The sequence below is a fragment of the Leptonychotes weddellii genome, chromosome 13, assembly GCF_054177405.1.
Source record: "Leptonychotes weddellii isolate Sample4059 chromosome 13, ASM5417740v2, whole genome shotgun sequence".
NCBI classification, from domain to species: Eukaryota; Metazoa; Chordata; class Mammalia; order Carnivora; family Phocidae; genus Leptonychotes; species Leptonychotes weddellii.
The window spans coordinates 38,382,959-38,401,950 of NC_138381.1; the positions used below are offsets into that span (position 1 = coordinate 38,382,959).

The 18,992-nt window shown below is 35.0% G+C and overlaps 1 long non-coding RNA gene and 1 pseudogene across 1 annotated transcript in view; both read right to left on the minus strand.

Moving 5' to 3' along the window:
* Positions 1–492: 492 nt before the first annotated feature.
* LOC115939530 (uncharacterized) overlaps positions 493–18,992 on the minus strand; it is a 56,929-nt gene continuing 38,429 nt past the window's right edge. The window contains exons 3-4 of the long non-coding RNA XR_014139647.1: positions 7,732–7,864; positions 493–6,691 (exon numbers count right to left, since the gene is read on the minus strand). This is a non-coding gene — a long non-coding RNA (uncharacterized LOC115939530). The remainder of the gene's footprint in view (positions 6,692–7,731; positions 7,865–18,992) is intronic.
* Positions 16,422–16,743, minus strand: LOC102727670 (10 kDa heat shock protein, mitochondrial pseudogene; annotated as a pseudogene).

Consider the following 18,992-nt stretch of genomic DNA (forward strand, 5'->3'; position numbering starts at 1 on the left):
TATCCAAATGGCAAGTTTACTTTACTGAATTCCCCTTATCGAGTGCCAAAATTGCCTATGCCCTATATTAGTCATTTAAAATAACAAGTTCTGCTTTATCAACAGATTCAACATAAATTGACCAATATATATAACCAGCTAAATTATAATTGCTTACAGTTAGATATTTCATTTCTGTTAACAATTCTTTGGCCAATATGTAATACAAAAATAGCAAACCAAACTGCATAACAATTCTGATATCAAATATAGCATTCTTAACACTATTTAACCTATAGCTAAATAATAAACCTATAGTTTAGTATCAGTATCATTAGAGAATTATTCAAAAAAGACAGCATAGCCATAGCAATCATTGTTTTCTCTTTAGTAGTAATGACCGATTTCTCAAATCATCACAGTTAATGACTATATATATACATATATATAGAAGTGATTAACTATTTACATGTGTTAATCTAAATAAAGAAAGTAAACTGAGGCAAGCACAAATTACCAGAAATTGAGTTTATTTGGGAATAGGAGAGGAATTGTAATTTGGGACATGCAAACTGTAGCCAGTTACAGGTTAGTCGTTTAAGGGTTTGCGGTAAACTGTATTTATGGGCAAGAAGTACAAAAGGCGGAGAAGAGAGTCCAGCCAGGTTCTAAGCAGGAAGTTCATTAGCTTGAGGATGGGAAGAGATTCTTGCAGATATTCACTGATTAGAAGATAAATGTTAGTCTTCTGTAAATCAGGCATTTACAGGAAATCAGTCTTTCAGTTCGTAAGTTCTGTGCTTTTGAGGGTACATGCATGAGACTGTCCATTTCATATCTGCTGGTTCCATTCTAAATTGATATCCTTTTACACATTTCCTACCTTTTCAAAATGCTTGTCATTTGATATTTGCTGTATTAGTTCTACCTCCATATTAATGCACCGTGATACAAAACCAGCAATAAATCATTCAGAATTATGTACTTCATAATAAGAATAACTGCATGTATTTAAGGAGTGATTTATAAGTTCTAAAGTTCTTCTATGCATATTATTTTCATTGATCCTTACAACAAACCATATATGATTGGGAAGGCAGTCAGTTCATTGCCTATTTTACTTACAGAAGAATTTGGGATCCTCAAAATTTATTGCCTTGATATTGATCATTGGTTAATAGGGAACAAGACAGAGATCCCCAAACAATGGTCTGACTCCAAAATCAAGGATGTCCTTTGTATCAGCTATCGGACATTAACCACATACACTTAAAATGAGAAAAGCTCTTTGTGGTTTTGCCTACCTTTCTTGATGGGGGGAAATTCAAATATCAAGTAAATTTGTGATGCATATGGTCAATTTTAAATAATGCAATGCATGCTTTTTTATGTTAAAAATATCAGGATAAATTTCCACTAAGATTTAGATAAAAATTACAGATCAGATATTGATGTAAAATATTGTTTCACAGTTAAACTATAAAAACAAACAAACTGGTATTTTCTGACATGGGACATACAGAACACAGGTTCCTATCAATTAAACAAAAAGTGCTGAGAATTTATACTGATTAATTATAGTTCTCTAAATGTATACTTAATAATATACTATTTCAGTACTTGATAAAAAGATACTACGCACAAATATTAGCTTAATTTTATACTAGATTTTAAACATTTTAAAGGTGAGGGGCACCTGGGTGGCTCAGTCTTTTAAGCGTCTGCCTTCGGCTCAGGTCATGATCCGGGCCGGGGTCCTGGGATCGAGCCCTGCGTCGGGCTCCCTGCTCGGCGGGAAGCCTGTTTCTCCCTCTCCCACTCCCCCTGCTTGTGGTTCCTTCTCTCACAATGTCTATCTCTGTCAAATAAATAAATAAAATCTTAAAAAAAATTTTTTTTAAAGGTGAGATAAAAATGATACCTATGATAATGAAAATTCAGTGGCGACATATTCACTTTTACTTAATATTTTACAAATGAATGTAAATAAAAAGCAGCATTTCTCTCTACTTCTGAAAACACATTTCGAAATATATGAACCCTACTGATGACATTTTTAGTCTTTCTGATGATTCTGAATTTCTTCTGTTAAAAAGAAACAGACCCAAAATAGAGTCACTTATGTTAAGCCCTAACAGCACTTAATACCTAACCTAATTGCAGTTTCAGCCTTTCCCAGGGGTGGAATTTTAAACCAATCAGTCTGGAATTTCTTGATAAAACCCCCCAGCCCTTCTCCCTATAGGAAGGTGACCTTGCCTGAAATAATCCTTTCTTTTCTTTTTCTAATAACTTCCTGTCCCAATCCTTTCTGTCTATAAAATCCTCCCTCTTTGTACAATAGCATCCTTCCATTTGTTAGGTGGGATGCTGTCTGATTCATGAATCATCGAATAAAGTCAATTAGATCTTTACTCAGTGAATTTTTGTATAGAAACTTGAGTTTCTATAGTTATATCAACTAGAGCTGGGTTCATTGATTCTTTTAAAGTTAGCTGATTTTGTGGATTTTTTTAATTCACAAAAGTGAATTTATTGCTTTTAACCTTAAAAATAGATATACAGATAACAAGACTAACACACTGAATAACCAAGTAGGATATTGTGATTTATAATTGAGATGTGTTACTGAACCCAAGTTCAATCTGCTTCCCAAACGTCAGTTCAGTAAGTCAAGGGGATGAGGGAACAGAAGGCAAGCTGAGGACAAAGCAGAAGCTGACACCCCGCAACACGCCCCTCCCCCCATGGGATATGCGTGACATTCCTCAGGCACTCCTGGCTGCCCTGAAGGAAGAACAAATGGTTAACAAATGGATAGAGATTACAGTCCTGCAGGATAGGAGTCTCCCTCAGTTTACAAATGTCCTAGTGATTTACAAGGAAGAAGCTTTCTTGTCAATAGCCTAACTTCCAGAGACCTATAACTCAGTTTCCTGAAGCCCTAACATCAGCCTCCCCTCCATAAAATTGAGGAAGGCTGAGGAAGAAGGAAATGTAAATAAAATTGAATTTTTTCTAAACCTAAAGCTCATTCATTAACAAGGATGTGTGATAGGAGGAATATAATATTCCTCCAGGAAACTCCCAACTGTTCATGTTAGTGCCTCATTAGAGGGAAAAACAGCCTTGGCTTGACAATAACCAGGCCTCTTGTATCCTGAGAGTCTTTAGCATATGACAGTCCTTCTGGACACCCCCTTTTTCCTCACCTCCCCAACTCCTGAGTATATAATCAGCCACGCCTCACAACCCCAGTGCAGCAGCTCTTTCTTCCCATGGGTCCTGTCCCCATGTTTTAATAAAGCCACCATTTTGCACAAAAAAGTCTCAAGAATTCTTTCTTGGTCATCGGCTCCGGACCTCACCCCACCAAACCTCAGATATATTCTGAAACTTCATCAAAGGGACAAGTTATCAAAGCCAAGAATACAACTTAATTCCAGAAAGCTAGCTACCTGAGAAAATGGCAGACTAATGTGTCAAATAACCAGCTTACCACCTTGGTGCAGGCAGGAGATTTTAAAGGGGGAAAGGAAGGGGAAATAAGTCTCAAGGGTTAAACAGATGAAATCAAAGGTTAATTATAACTCTTCAGAGGAACTTGGAGGCTCTAGTTGTGGTTATCTGTCTGTCTTGATCAAGTCCCTGGTTGTGGTCACATGATTGTCTTGTGCTTTTTTTTGTTTTTTTAAGATTTTATTTAATTGACAGAGAGAGAGGGAGAGAGGAAAAAGGGGGAGAGAGAGAGAGCACAAGCAGAGGGAGCTGTATATACAGGGAGAAGGAGAAGCAGGCTCTCTGGTGAGCAGAGAGCCTGATGTGGGGCTGGATCCCAGGACCCTGAGATCATGACCTAAGCCAGGGGCAGATGCTTAACCAGTTGAGCCACCCAGGCGCCCCTGTCTTGTGCTTTTGGATTAGTGTCAGTTGCATTCTTTTAGTTCCCTATAGAGCTTTAAACAGTATTATTGTCTTGGATACAGTTTAAGCTTTAGACTGTGTTTCAGTTACATGAGCGAATGTTGACACAGCTTGATTTATGTTGTAGGTCAGGGTTTCTTAAGTACAGATTACCTTACTTTCAAACAATTCAAGGCAGAAAAGAAGGGGGGCCTTCAAAATAGAATTAGTTCTGGTACGAATAAATGTATTTGGTCCTCAACCGTATTCCAGGTACAGAGCTCCTGAAACCCTTGGAATTTCCTGTGATAAGAGCAATAAAGGTGTCTTTTGTTATGTTAATGAGTGACTTCTGGAAAGCCTTTAGGTGACCTAAGGATGGAGGCTGGTTGCCAAAGGAACCTCACATCATTAAGAGGATGGAACTTTCAGCATCCACCCCCAAACTCCAGGGAAGGAAGAGGAGCAGCAGGCTGAATAAACTGCCAGTGGTCAGTTATTTAATCAGTCATGACTACCTAATGAAGCCTCCATAAAAACTCAAAATGCACGGTTCAAAGAGCTCTGGGATGGTGGACACAGAGATGCCGGGTAAGTGGCACACCTGGAGAAGGCATGAAGCTCTGTGCCTTTTCCTCATATGTTGTCCTATGCATCTCTTCCACCTAGCCATTCCTGAGTTACATTCTTTTATAATAAACCCACCATCAGGTAATTAAAATGTTTCTCTGAGTTCTAGCAAATCAAAGATGATGTTCTAGCAAGTTAATCAAACCCAAGGAGGAGGTCTTTGGAACCTCCAGTCTGTAGCCAGTGAGTCAGAAGTCCGGATAATAATCTGGATTTTTGATTGGGGGGACAAGGCAGTCTTATAGGACTGAACCCTTAACCTGTGGAATCTGATACTGTCTCCTGGTAGGTCGTGTCAGAATTGAATCAAATTGTAGGACATAGCTGGTGTCTGGAGAGTTGCTTAATGTTCTGTGGGTGGAATTCATTCCCTGTAGTGGAATGGAATTGAGTGTCAGAACACCTATTTACCCAGAAATTGCTAGTTGAGGTAAGAATTTGCCATTTGAGAAGATAATTCCATGTTTTATAACAATATATAAAGAATATCAGTGCTTGACAATACTTTTTAAGTTATCTAATACCTTTCCTTATTTTTATAAAACTGAAGAACAAAGAAGTAAAAACTTGATTGAGTTCATGCCAACTGGTTAATGCATAAGCCAAAACTAAAAGCTGAATCCCTTACACCTCTGAATCCACTTTTCCCCCCAATGGATTTATGCTTCCCAGTATGACCCTACAACCCATTTTTGAGTGAGCATTCCAAAATATATACCGAATTAGTTCTTGCTTAAAAACTACAAACATTTTGGTTTTGCCAAATTATTCCCCATCATCTAATGGATACAAATGAAAATTCAGCATTGCATAATGGCCCTTCATCTTCTGACTACTTTTCTCATCTGAATCTCTTGCATTTCTCTCACTGGTATCCCTACCTTCTAGTAAAAACAAATTATGCCCCAATCCCCAGGCATCTATGCTTTCTCTTGCCTTTAGGCAGTTTGTTCCCTTTGCATAAAATACCTTCTCCCTCTACTTGTCCACAGAGGCTCGGTCAACCAGCAGCCCCAAGAGATCTTTCCTAATCACTCCAGTTTAGTTTAAGTCCTTTATGTGGTTCTGCTCTAAACATGTCTATGATTCTATTATGGCACTTATATATGTGCTTTGTATATGTTTTGTATTGGTCTGTTTCACTTATAAAATTGGGATCTCCTCTGGTATCTACCAGTGGGCTATTGAATGAATCAATAATTTAACATGTGTGAAAGAATTTCAATCTAAAATGGAACTAGAAAAATCTCATGCATCTACTATCAGGAAAACAAAACGTTTAAGAACTGAGAGACTGATTTCCTGTAAATGCCTGATTTAAAGAAGACCAAAACTTATCTCCTGACCCAGAAACATCCATTAAGAATCTCTCTCTATCTTCAAGCTCATGAACTCACTGCTTGGACTCTGGCTAGACTCCCTCCCTCAACCTCCTACCGTGTATTCTTTGCCCATAAATACAGTCCATCACAAACCTTCAAAGGACTTGCCTGTAGCTTGCTACTGTTCGCATGTCCCAAACTGCAATTCTCTGGCTATTCTTGAATTTCATCAATAAATTCAATTTCTGGTAATTTGAGCTTGCTTCAGTTTACCTTTTTATTTAGACTGACACATGCTACACTACTTTGTCTCCTTTTCATCTTACTCTCTTAATCGTGTATGTGTTCTCATATATATGCTTTGTGCATAACAATCTTTGTATGAATACAATCATCAATAAAGCTAGGTATTACCTCTTACTGTTTACCAGGAACTGACTGCACTTAAAACTTTTATAATCTCATTTAATCTGCACACCAAACTAATGAGATTGGTGCTATTATTATGTCCATTAGACTTAAAAATACAAGTTGCCCAAGTCTCATGGGTAGTGAGAACAGACCTAGAATTGTCTCCCAAGCCTGTTTATCACCAAAGTCTATGTCAAGAGCCATGATATTACACTGCTTTTGTGGTTTTGGATGGTTTGGAATGGATTATAGGTCATAACTCCAAAGGCCTTTATAATACTTAGGAAACAAATCCCAATAAAATATTTTCTAAATTCATAGAAATATTTTAGGAAATACTGGGTCTTCTTTTCAGGTAGATGAATACACTAAAACCTTTCCTCTGTAGTTCTTTTGAGAGTGGGTGAAGGTAGAAGATAGTTCAATATTGTGCACTGGGGCCTTATCTAAATGAGAAGAAAAAAATGCCCAGAATTAATATTGGAATATCATGAGAAAAATCTAAAGAAAACACATATTGTTGCTTACTCAGCATACTTGAAGGATTAAGCAAGGTACTACCTGCCAACTTTGATACGGTCTCCTCTTATCTATCACTCAGCTAGAAGCTGCTGTGTTATGAACTTAATTTTCAACTCAGGTGGATACTACGACCCACGAAAACATATTTTTCATTTTTATTTAATGATTTATTCTCACTGAAAGTTTCAGAGAAGTAAAACAAACAAACAAACAAAGAAACAAACAAAACCCTACAAAATATCATACAGAAAGAAGGAGAATTTTCCTTCTCTTCAGATAATTATGTGGCTGACTTGGGTCAAATGCTGCATGCTTCTTTTGTAGATGTAAATAGACCTTGATCTTGACTTCTCTGTCCCTGTCTCTTTGTGTCTCTAAACACAGCTGTCCCTCACTCCTTCACACAAAGTGGAATTATACTGTATACATTAGCTCTGATGTTACAAGTGTTACAACAAAGGGTTATAAGAAACAGCAATGGAGCCAGACTGTTCTTGGCATCTCTGTCAAAGGAGCAAGTTACATTCTCAGTTACTTAGTATGCTCATCTGTAAACTGGGGGTAAAAAAGAGACTTACCTTTATGGGGATGCTCTAAGTACCTAAGTCCATATATGTAAATTGCTACAACAATTTCTAGCACATTTTTAAAAAAGATTTTTACTTATTTACTTGAGAGAGAGAGAGAGCACAGAGGGAGGAGGAGAAGTCAACTCCCTGCTGAGCAGAGAGCCTGATATGGGGATGGATCCCAGGAACCTGAGATCATGACCAGAGCCGAAGGCAGATGCTTAACCAACTGAGCCACCCAGACACCAAAATTTCTAGCACATTTTAAACTTATTTTATTTTTTTTTCTCTTTACAATCTACCATGGTCTTCTGAATTAGAACACATAGATGTGCCTCATTATTTTTAGTGATTGCAGAGTATCCCAGAGTAAAGAATTATATTTAAATACTTACTCTTCAATTAAAGGAAATGAAGAAGTTTTCTAATATTTTGCTTTTGCCAACCATGGAGTTGTAAATGTATTTCTGAAATTTCTTAATGTACTGTTCTTAAATTCTGCAGGCTAGATTCATCGAAGTGGGATTGCTAAATCAAAGATAAAAAAATTAATTTACTTTGACATTACTACCAATAGCAGTTCTATCAATTTACACAACTGTCAACATTTATGAGTGCAATATTTTTTAATCTTTCCGGGTAGTATCAATGATTTTTATGGCTTCTCTCATAAATATCCATGTTTATTATTACAAATTCAAGTAGTATGGAGAAGAAAAAGGAACCTACTTCAAATTCCCTCACCTCAAAACAATTAGTGTTAATACATGGCAAACAGGGCTTCAGACATTCTGTACTTCATATGTGAAAGACAGAGTGACAGGATAGTCTATAAATATAGACACAAAATCTTTAAAATGGTGACATTATACATTCTATATTTAGTTGGAAACTAGTAAAGTTTACTTGAATTAAATAATAAAAAAGTGAAATTGAAGAATTTGACGAGCTTCTGAGAAATGGTTTTCTATCACAAATATTAGTTCCTGCACTGTATGTTAATTTCTTCTTTTTTTTTTATTTTTAAGTTTTCCTAGCATATGTTTGGAGCATCTCCAACTTTAGAGCCTTAATGGGAACCAGAGTACTCTTCTTTATATAAAACTTAAACATTCTGCGGTAAGGCACTTTGAATGAAGAGCTACAAAGGCTAAATAAATAAATAAAAGAGAAGTTTTTCTGATTGTGATGTCAGCATCAGGGGTACAGTGACCAACTTTTCAGACACCAACCAGAGGCACAGTCATACTTGACTTTGTCCAAAAACCACAAAGATATAGTATGTAATAAACATATATGTGCAATTACATTAACATGAAATATGAAAATATTCTTTTGAAATTATGTTATTCTATATTTTTGTTACATAAATTCTATTATTTAAACAAAAAAACACAAACTAGTTAACAGTGACAATCAGTAGAAATTACTAGTAGGATTATTTAAAAATATGTATGAGAAAAATATTGCAACATTTTATATTTCTTTCTTTTGATAAAACAATTTAACACCTTTTAAAGCTATTATATATTCAAATTGTATAGACAACTGTGTACTTCAAAAAAATACATACATGTAAGATTTTTTAAAGGAGAATATAAATACAACAAAGCTAATTAAACAGGTATTACCTATATTTTATTTTTAAGGATTACTTTTTTTCCCTCTTCCATCAGTGAGAGACTGACTTTAAAAAGTCATCTTTAAAAATAAAATATAGGTAGTATCTGTTTTTGCTATTTCTGTTTCTTTTTCCAATATACTTCTCTGAAAGTATACTTCCCTGCAAACTTTAGGCATTCTTCTTTTCTTTTCTGTTGTTGGTAATATTGCATATAGTCAAACATAAAATTCACTTTATTTTTATTTTTTTAAAGATCTTATTTATTTCTCAGAGAGAGAGAGAGAGTGCACACAAGCAAGGGGAGCGGCAGGCAGAGCAGGCAGAGGGAGAAGCAGGCTTCCCGCTGATCAGGGAGCTCGATGCAGGACTCAATCCCAGGACCCTGGGATCATGACCTGAGCCAAGGCAGACGCTTAACAGACTGAACCACCCAGGCATCCCTAAAATTCACTTTAAATATAGCTCTGCTTTTATCAAGCTGTATTAAACTGATAACTAGTATTATCCCAGTGTGATGACATCAAATTAATAGGTTCTCAAGAAAAGTGACTGAGCATAGCATCTTTATGATTTTACTAATTTTACTGACCAGCAATAGCAGGTTTTTATACATTTAAAAATTAGCTAGATCTCTAAAAATGAACATTCATTTTTTGTTTTTTAATCTACAGGCTCATTTTCATAGACTACCTGCTGTGAATAAGTCCCCTTCATTCATAAATTCATCATATAGGTTACTCATGAACATGATCATTTTTAAACACATAAATCATAAAACAGAGACCACCATATTTGCAAAGGCCCTCCTATTGGACAGAATCAGTGTGACAAAGTGAAGTGGGATTTTTAACAACTATCAGCAACCAAAAACCATGAGATCTGCTGCAAATATATTTAATACACATAGTGGAAAGATTTTTTACATGAAACAGTAATTAGAGAAAATAAAACAATTTCATATTCAATGAATCAATTACATACATAGCTACAGCCTTTCTCTGTTCTGAGTTTTTTGTTTGAATCCTTTAGTTAGATGCTGATTTCTACAAACTATGTGCCTCCTTAAAAAGAGCAGTAATCATATGTTCTTAAAAGCAGAATACATAATTATTCAATTTGCAAGAATATTGAGTCAATTTTCACAGTTTAGTAATAAACTATACATTTCAAACTATACATAAACAAACTATACATTTCAAGAGAATAAAACTATACATTTCAAGAGAAATAAATAGCACAATAATTATATCCCTTTACAACAGTAAAGGATGCTTTTGCTATCTTAACTATTTTCATTACAAAGCATCTTGTATATACATGACAATTATAATATTTCCCATTTATATAAGAAAAACTGATATTAGAGAAAGTAAAGCCACATGATTTTCAATTGTCATATATTCCATTTAGTCAATATTTATTAAATGGATACTATATGTACATACTCTTCAAGGATCTTCATATAGGTGGTAAACAAGTTGGGCAAGATCCTTGCCTCACAGAATTTTCATTCTATTGAAAAAATATGGATGTGGACAGTGTCAAAATAAATTACTTAATTAATTATTTTTTAAAGATTTTATTTATTTATTCGAGAGAGAGAGAGAGTATGAGTGGGGTGAGGGGCAGAGGGAGAAGCAGACTCCCTGCCAAGCAGGGAGCCCAACACGGGGCTCGATCCCGGGACTCCGGGATCATGACCTGAGCCAAAGACAGACGCCCAACCGACTGAGCCATCCAGGTGCCACGACTTAATTATTTAATAAATATAATTTTATAATTCCAGATATACACAAATAAATTATACTGGATGCTGGGAATTATGTTACATTGGGTTATTAAAAGTAGGCTTCTTGGGGCACCTGGGTGGCTCAGTCATTAAGCATCTGCCTTCAGTTCAGATCATGATCCCAGGGTCCTGGGATGGAGCCCTGCATCGGCCTCCCTACTCTGTGGGAGGCCTGCTTCTCCCTCTCCCACTCCCCCTGCTTGTGTTCCCTCTCTCGCTGTGTCTCTCTCTGTCAAATAAATAAGATCTTAAAAAAAAAAAAAGTAGGCTTCTCAAAAATAGAAAAAACTAAAAAATAAAAGTAGGCTTCTTTCTGAAGGTAGTTACATTTGACATATTTAGCTGAGACCTCAATGAAATATAAGGATTAAACCAAAGCATTTAATATTAGAGATTTCTTGTCAGAGGGAATGAGTTTGGCATGTTCAAACTAAAAATAGAGACTATCTGTGGCTGGATAAAATTGGGCAAGAGAGGGGGAGGAGTAGGAAAGGATGGGAACATGTTATGTGGATTAATATACCACATAACTAAGTTTTGGAGAGTCCCTTTTCATAAGCCCTTATTCTATCAGAAATACACACCTATTAATCATCCCTCAACATTAAAAACAAAATCAAAACTTAGAAACATCTGTAAGGAACTTCTTTTTGTTCTTATATTTTATCATCTCCTCTTTGTCTCCATTAAGCTGTTCCATTCTAATTGCTGCAGTTGAATACTGAAGGGGTTCTAGGTTTATCTCAATTAAATAAGAGTCCCGAAAGCAAAGGTGAGTAAAGAGCAATCCAGGAATCAACAACATTGAATAATTAAATTTTAAGTCAGGAATACATAACCTTGACTTGTTCCAGCACAATGGCTGAAGTGCCGCCAGATTAGATGAAACTTAAGTCTGCAAGAAATGTCCAGGTTTCGTAATCATACACGAAATAGTCATAATATAGTATTATTAATCCAAAGACCGGATATAGAAAGTATTGTATTTGGTTGGGAAATAGGTCAATACTTTATTTGCCTTTGAAATGATGATTTTTTTTAAACTGTAATATATATTTTTTTTAAAGATTTTTTATTTATTTATTTGACAGGGAGAGACACAGTGAGAGAGGGAACAGAAGCAGGGAGAGTGGGAGAGGGAGAAGCAGGCCTCCTGTGGAGCAGGGAGCCTGATGCGGGGCTCGATCCCAGGATCCTGGGATCATGACCTGAGCCGAAGGCAGACGCTTAACGACTGAGCCACCCAAGTGCCCCTGTAATATAGTTATTTTAAGGACAAAGATATTTTCTGTTAAGCCATCTGCATCCACTCTACCTTTCTTACTCCTATGACAAACACATTTCTTAACATCTTTGTTGAGATACAGTTGACATTCAATGAAATGCACATACTTAAACTTGATAATTTGGTAAATTCTGACATAAGTATACAGTGGCAAAACCAAAATAATGAACATATCAACCATTCAAAAAAATCTCCTTAGGAAGTATAGATATGGAAAGTTGTAGCTTTACACTGCCTGATTCCAAGAATTACTATATAGCTGGAGTAATCAAGACAGCATGGTATTGGTGAAATACAGACCTACTGTTTAATGGAACAAAATAGAGACTTTAGTAAATGGAACTGCATGTATAAGATCAATAAATTTCCAAAAAAAACTACTGAGACAAAACAAGAGGAAAATGAAATATTTTTGAAACAAATAATAATGAAAAACTGGATATCCCAATGGATTAAAGGAAAATAATATGTCAATTATTACTTATGACAATCAATAAAAAATGAGCTAAAACCACAAAATATCTAGAAAAATATTTCATAAACTTGCAGTAGGCTAAGATTTCTTAAATAACACACAAAAAAGCATAGGAGAAAAAAGATGCAACACTGAACTTTATAAAATCTTTTAAAAAGCTATTGGTCCTTAAAAGACATCATTAAGAAAATGAAGTACAAGCTACAGAATGGGAAAAATAATATGTGTGTATCATTTTACTAAAATACATAATATTAAACAATAAAAGAAACCTTACAACTCATTAAGATAACCTACTTAACCAAAACTATTTGAACAGAAGATGTACAAACATCAAGTAAGTATATTAAAAAATGCTCCATATTGTTAATCATTATTGAATTGCAAATTAAAATCTCAATGAGATAGCACTACACAACCATTAGAATAACTAATATTAAAAAGTATACAACTATGTTAGAATCTATACATAAAGGGGCACCTGGGTGGCTCACTCAGTTAAGCATCTGCCTTCAGCTCAGGTCATGGTCCCAGGGTTGGGATGGAGCCCCATGTCCGGCTCCCCTGCTTGGTGGGAAACCTGCTTCTCCCTCTCCCTCTCCCTCTGCCGCTCCCCCTGCTTGTGCTCGCTCTCTCTCTGTCAAACAAATAAATGAAATCTTAAAAAAAAACACAATAATATATACATAAAGAAATGGGAGTTCTGTTTCTGATCTATCAAATAAATAAATAAAATCTTTATTTTAAAAAAAAGAAAGAAACCTGAATTCTCTTTTTAGTATGCTTATTTATTTGCAGTGGTATGCTTAAAGCAATTCTGACACTACTGTACTAAGAAAACGAATAAACACATTTCTGTTATTAGGAACCAGAATCTGCAGTGTAGAAGAAGGAAAATACAAATAAGGAGTCTGGAAAGGCAAAAAAAAACACTGACTCTTCAGTTGCAGTTTTAACTAGTGTTATCTATGTAAATTGATTATATATTATTATATTTGTTATATATTATATATTCAACAATTCTATTCAATATATGCTTTATGATTTTAAGTATGAGACTGTTTATTGTAAGTCCTTGCATCTATGGTGCTAGGTGAATGTCAGAAGGTGAGAAGGACTGAAAATATTTTGTTGCCTAAAAAAAAAAAAGAAAAAAAAAAAAGGCCTGTTTGTAAGCATTTTAAATATGCTTAGGTGTGTCTCACTACCTATTACACATCATTGCTCTGTGGGTTTGTGTGCATGTGTTGTACTGTAATTAAGTCTCCATGCAAAAAAATAAATATCCTGAATTCTAATATTGCTATTCTTTGTTAATGTATATCAGACATAAAATTTATTTAGAAATGAAGAAGATCCTACTAAATATATATGCATGTTTTTAGGTTTATATTAAGGTTTCTTTCATTAGAAGCAGACTGTTTTGGCATAATTGTAACTTGAAAATGAGTGCTAAATAAAATACACAGATTTATATTCTACATTACAAAATGAAAAAAATACATATATACAGATATATATAGACCTCCTCATTGTTACATTTGTACGCATGCATGTATGTTATATGTGTATGAATTTGTGAATGTTATGGGTATATGTGTATGTACAAGCAATCATTCTGTACTTCTATCTGTTGCAAGGATCAGAAGCAAAGAAACCTTAATAGCAATAAATATAGCTACTGCCCAGATGTTAGTTTCTGGTGCCATTCTCCACTAAAAAGAACCCAGAGTTTCTTGGATAATTTGCTAATTTCAGGGCTGGGCAGGGCTGGGCAGGGTAGGTATGGTCTCGAATATCTTGTTTTGCCAGAATTTAAGGAAGGGTTAAAAATAATAGGTGTGTGTCATAAGGACATAGGAGCTTGAAAAAGGTCCCACAGCCTAATAATACATTCACATATACATATATACATACATACATACATGTATACATAAAGATATAAATAAGTAAAATTAATAGGCCAAAGGAAAGCTTCTTGTTTATAGGCTACTGATTGGTCAGTGGTACCCGGGAAATGTAGAGAGAGTACTAAAATTGTAAAATCAACATTTTGCCAGCATCTTAAAGATTGTCACCAATTAAAGATTGGTTCTGGCAATCTTGAGTGGATGCTAAATCTCATGGGAAATTTTGATGAGGAGTGAAATACTGGCATGGTTTTAAAGTATATACAGATATACCTCATTTTATTTTGCTTCACTTTTTTACCATTCATAGATTTTGTGTTTTTTACAAATTGAAGGTTCAAGACTTCAGTGGAGGAAGTAACTGCAGATGTGGTGAAAATAATAGAACTAGAATTAGAAGTGGAGCCTGAAATTATCATGTAATCTCATGATAAAATTAAAATGGATCAAGAGTTGCTTCTTATGGATGAGCAAAGAAAATGTTTTTTTCAGTTGAAAGCTATTCCTGGTGAAGATGCCATAGAGACTGCTGAAATGACAACAAAGTTTTTAGAATAGTAAGTAAACGTGGTTGACAAAGACATGACAGGGTTTGAGAGAATTTATGCTAAGTTTGAAAGAACTTCTACTGTGTCTAAAATACTATCAAACAGCATCACAAGCTACAGAGAAATCATTCGTGAGAGGAAAAATCAACTGATGTGGAAAACTTCATGGTTGTCTTATTTTAAGCAACTGCCACCAGCACCCCAACCTTCACCGACCACCACCTTAACAAGTCAACAGCCATCAACACAGAGGCAACCCTCCATTAGCAACAAGACTGTAACTCGCTGAAACTCAGATGATGGTGAACATTTTTTAGTAATAAAGTATTTTTAATTAAGGTATGTACATTTTTTAGACATAGTGCTATAGCACACTTAGTAGACTATAGTACAGTGTAAACATAATTTTTTTTATGCACTGGGAAACCAAAAAATTCATCTGACTTGCTTTATTGCAATATTCACTTTATTGTGGTAGTCTGGAACTAAACATGCGGTATCTCTGAGGTATGCCTGTACTCACAAATCGTTTTGTAATTGCAACATCAGAAATAGTAATGTACAGTAGAGAAATCAGACAACAATTTTGACTAAGTGATCAAAATTAGGATCATCAATTAAGACTAAGTGGAAATTGTGTGCTTCCAGATGTGATACCTGAGGAAAGCATAACAGCAACTATATAATATTCTCACTAGAAATGTGTAAATGGAATCTACTTACGAAAAAATGTTAACTGACCTGAAATAACTATTTTATCAAAAATTAAAAAAAAAAGTCTTCTTCAAGAATGTCAATGACATAAAAGACAAATAATGTGGAAATGATTTAGATTAAAGGAGATTAAAAAAATATGACAACTAAATACAAGACCCAATTCTATTTAGAATCCCGAACTGGAGGGGAAAATAATGTAATAAAGCACACTGGTTTGACTGACAAGTTTGAAATAAAAACTGTAGATTAGATAAGTATTTTATCTCAATGATAAATTTACTGAAGTCAGAAATTAATTATATTTTAGTTATATATAATTATATCCTTATTCTCATGAAAAACACACTGAGGTCTTTAGAGATAGGGCAATGATATATGCAAATTAGAGATAATTAGATAGGTGAGAGATAGGGAAAGAAAGAAAGGGTTAGATAGGTAAATAGAACAATGATAAAGCATGGGTGGTAAAATGTTGATAATATGAACCTGGACCAAATGTTTTATAAGTGTTTTTTGTTGCCATACTTGTGCTTACAACTTTTCTCTAAGTTTTAATTTTTTTTCTCATTTATGTATTTTTATTTGGTAATGTTTATATCACTGCACTGAACCTAAATTTTACAGACATTGGATAGCATTAGTTTGGATATCATTAATTATATGAGAGACTTGGAAACTATTACATAATGAAAAATTTCAAAACTGCAGTGGAATGGGCAGCTTCACATGATGCCATTTCAATAGTGATTTATTTCAATCACACAATCTACAGGAATGTCACCATCTCTAAATGAGAAATAATTCTGTGTCTAAAACTACTTTGGTGCCTCCATATTCTGGGAGAAGAACTTAATCTCCAACTTTCATGATAACTGGTTGAATCTCTCCATCTTTTCCTTTAGAGCCTGATCCAATAGCTACTACTATTGCTTGCAATACTTTTCCTTGAGATTTTTCTAGAAGCATAATGCCTCCCTTGGTTACAGTTTTGCCTGTACTCCTTTCAACTGCAACTTGGTCAAAGAGAGGAAGAAACTTCCTAGATGCCTGTCTTGCCATGACTTAAGTTCTCTGCAGTTTGTACTCTGCTCTTCTGCCACTGCACAAGCAAGGAGAAACCCTCCATCCAACCCTTGGGACATGTGAATGTGGGAAAAGGATGCCCAGCACACAGGCAACTCCTCTAAGTTTTAGTTTTCAAATAAAAAAAATAAAATTTCAGAAAAATATTTGCTTCAGTGTTTCACTGTTCTGTTCATGATGTTTACAATATCAATGTCTTCTGAGAACTGCAGGCATTGCATAATTGCATGGAATACACTAAAGTATAACTTCACATAGTATTATGTATTATAAAATGTATTTGGGGTCAGAATATTCTAGGTATGTCTAAAAAGGACTGATAATAACCTGTCTAGAAAACTAAGAACAGAACTGCCTAACATATATAGGGACTTTCATGACTTTTAATCTCAAATTTCAATTCTTTGAGCCTATATGATAATCTTATGAAAAACAGTAGTAATTTAGTAAATGGAGTAAAACTTCTTTTTAAGTGGATCATCTTAACTTAGTTATGTGAATCTGGACCTCGGATGAATGAAGTCAAAGAATAATTAAATAAATGAAGAGATAATTTATGTTCATGGACAAAAATACTAGTATTGTCAAGATATCAGTTCTTTCCAACTTGACTGAAATATTCAACTCAATCTCAATCAAGATCCCAAAGGTTTTTTAGTGGATATTGACAAACTGATTCTAAAATTTATATAGAGAGGCAAAAGATGCAGAATAGTCAACACAGTACTGAAGACAAATAACAAAGTTGGATAACTGACATTTCTTAACTTCAAGGCTTACTCTAAAGCTATAGCATTCAAGACAGTGTGGTTATTACAACACAATAGATAATCCATGAAAGAAAGTATTGATAAGCTGGACTTCATTAAAATAAAAAAAAGTCAACTCTGTGAAAGCAAAGTCAAGAGAATAAGAAGACAAGCCACAGACTTGGAGGAAATACTCTCAAAAGACACATTTGATAAAGGACTGTTATGCAAAATATACAGAGAATTCTTAAAACTAAACAGTAAGAAAATAAACAACCTACGAAAACTGGGCCAAAGACCTTAACAGATACCTCTTCAAAGATATGTTATGCATATGATAAGAAGCTCCATACACAATGTCATCAGGAAAATGAACATTAAAATAACAATGAGATACCACTATGCATGTACTGGAATGGTCAAATTCTAGATCATTGACAAAAGCATATTCTGGGAAAGATGTGCAACTCTCATTCATTTTTGGTGAAAATTCAAAATGGGAAAGCTACTTTGGAAGGCAATTGTTTGTGGGTTTCTTGGAGAACTACACATATTTTTACCATATGATTCAGAAAATGTGCTCCTTGGTATTTACCCAAAGAAGCTGAAAACTTATGTCCACACAAAATCCTAGACACAATGTTTACAGCAGATTTATTCATAATTGTTCAAATTTGAAAGCAAATAAGAGAATTCTTTTTATTTTTTTGAGGGGGAGGAGGGGTAGAGGGAGAGGGAGAGAATCTTAAGCAGGTTCCGCACCCAGCGCAGAGCCTAACATGGGGCTCCATCTCACAACCCTGAGATCATAACCTGAGCCAAAACTGAGAATTGGAGCCTTAACCAAATGAGCCACCCAGGTACCTCCCCCCTCCTTTTTAAGACAATTCTTTAGTAGATGAATGGATAAATAAACAGTAGTACATTCAGACAAAGGAGTATTATTTAGTGCTAAAAAGAAATGAACTGTCGAGCTATGAAAATATATGGCGGGACCTGAAATGCATTATTACTAAGTAAAAGAAGCTAATCTAAGAAGACTACATACCATATGATTCCAACTATATAAGATTTTGGAAAAGTCAGTGGCACCTGGGTGGCTCAGTCGGTTGAGCATCTGACTCTTGATTTCGGCTCAGGTCATGATCTCAGGGTGGTGAGACTGAGCCTTGCGATGGGCTCCACACTAAGTGGGAAGTCTGCTTGAGATCCCCTCTCTCCCTCTCCCTCTGCCCTTTCCCCCTGCTCTCTCTCTAAAATAAATAAAATCTTTAAAAAGAAAGATTTCAGAATAGGCAAAACTACAGAGATAATAAAAACTTGCTAGGGGTTGAGGTGTAGGAGGGATGAATAGGCAGAACACAGGAGATGTTTAGGGCAGTGATAATGCTATGCATGATACCATAATGATGGATACATGTGATTATTCATTTTTTCAAACCCACACAATGTACAACACCGAGTGAACAATAATGC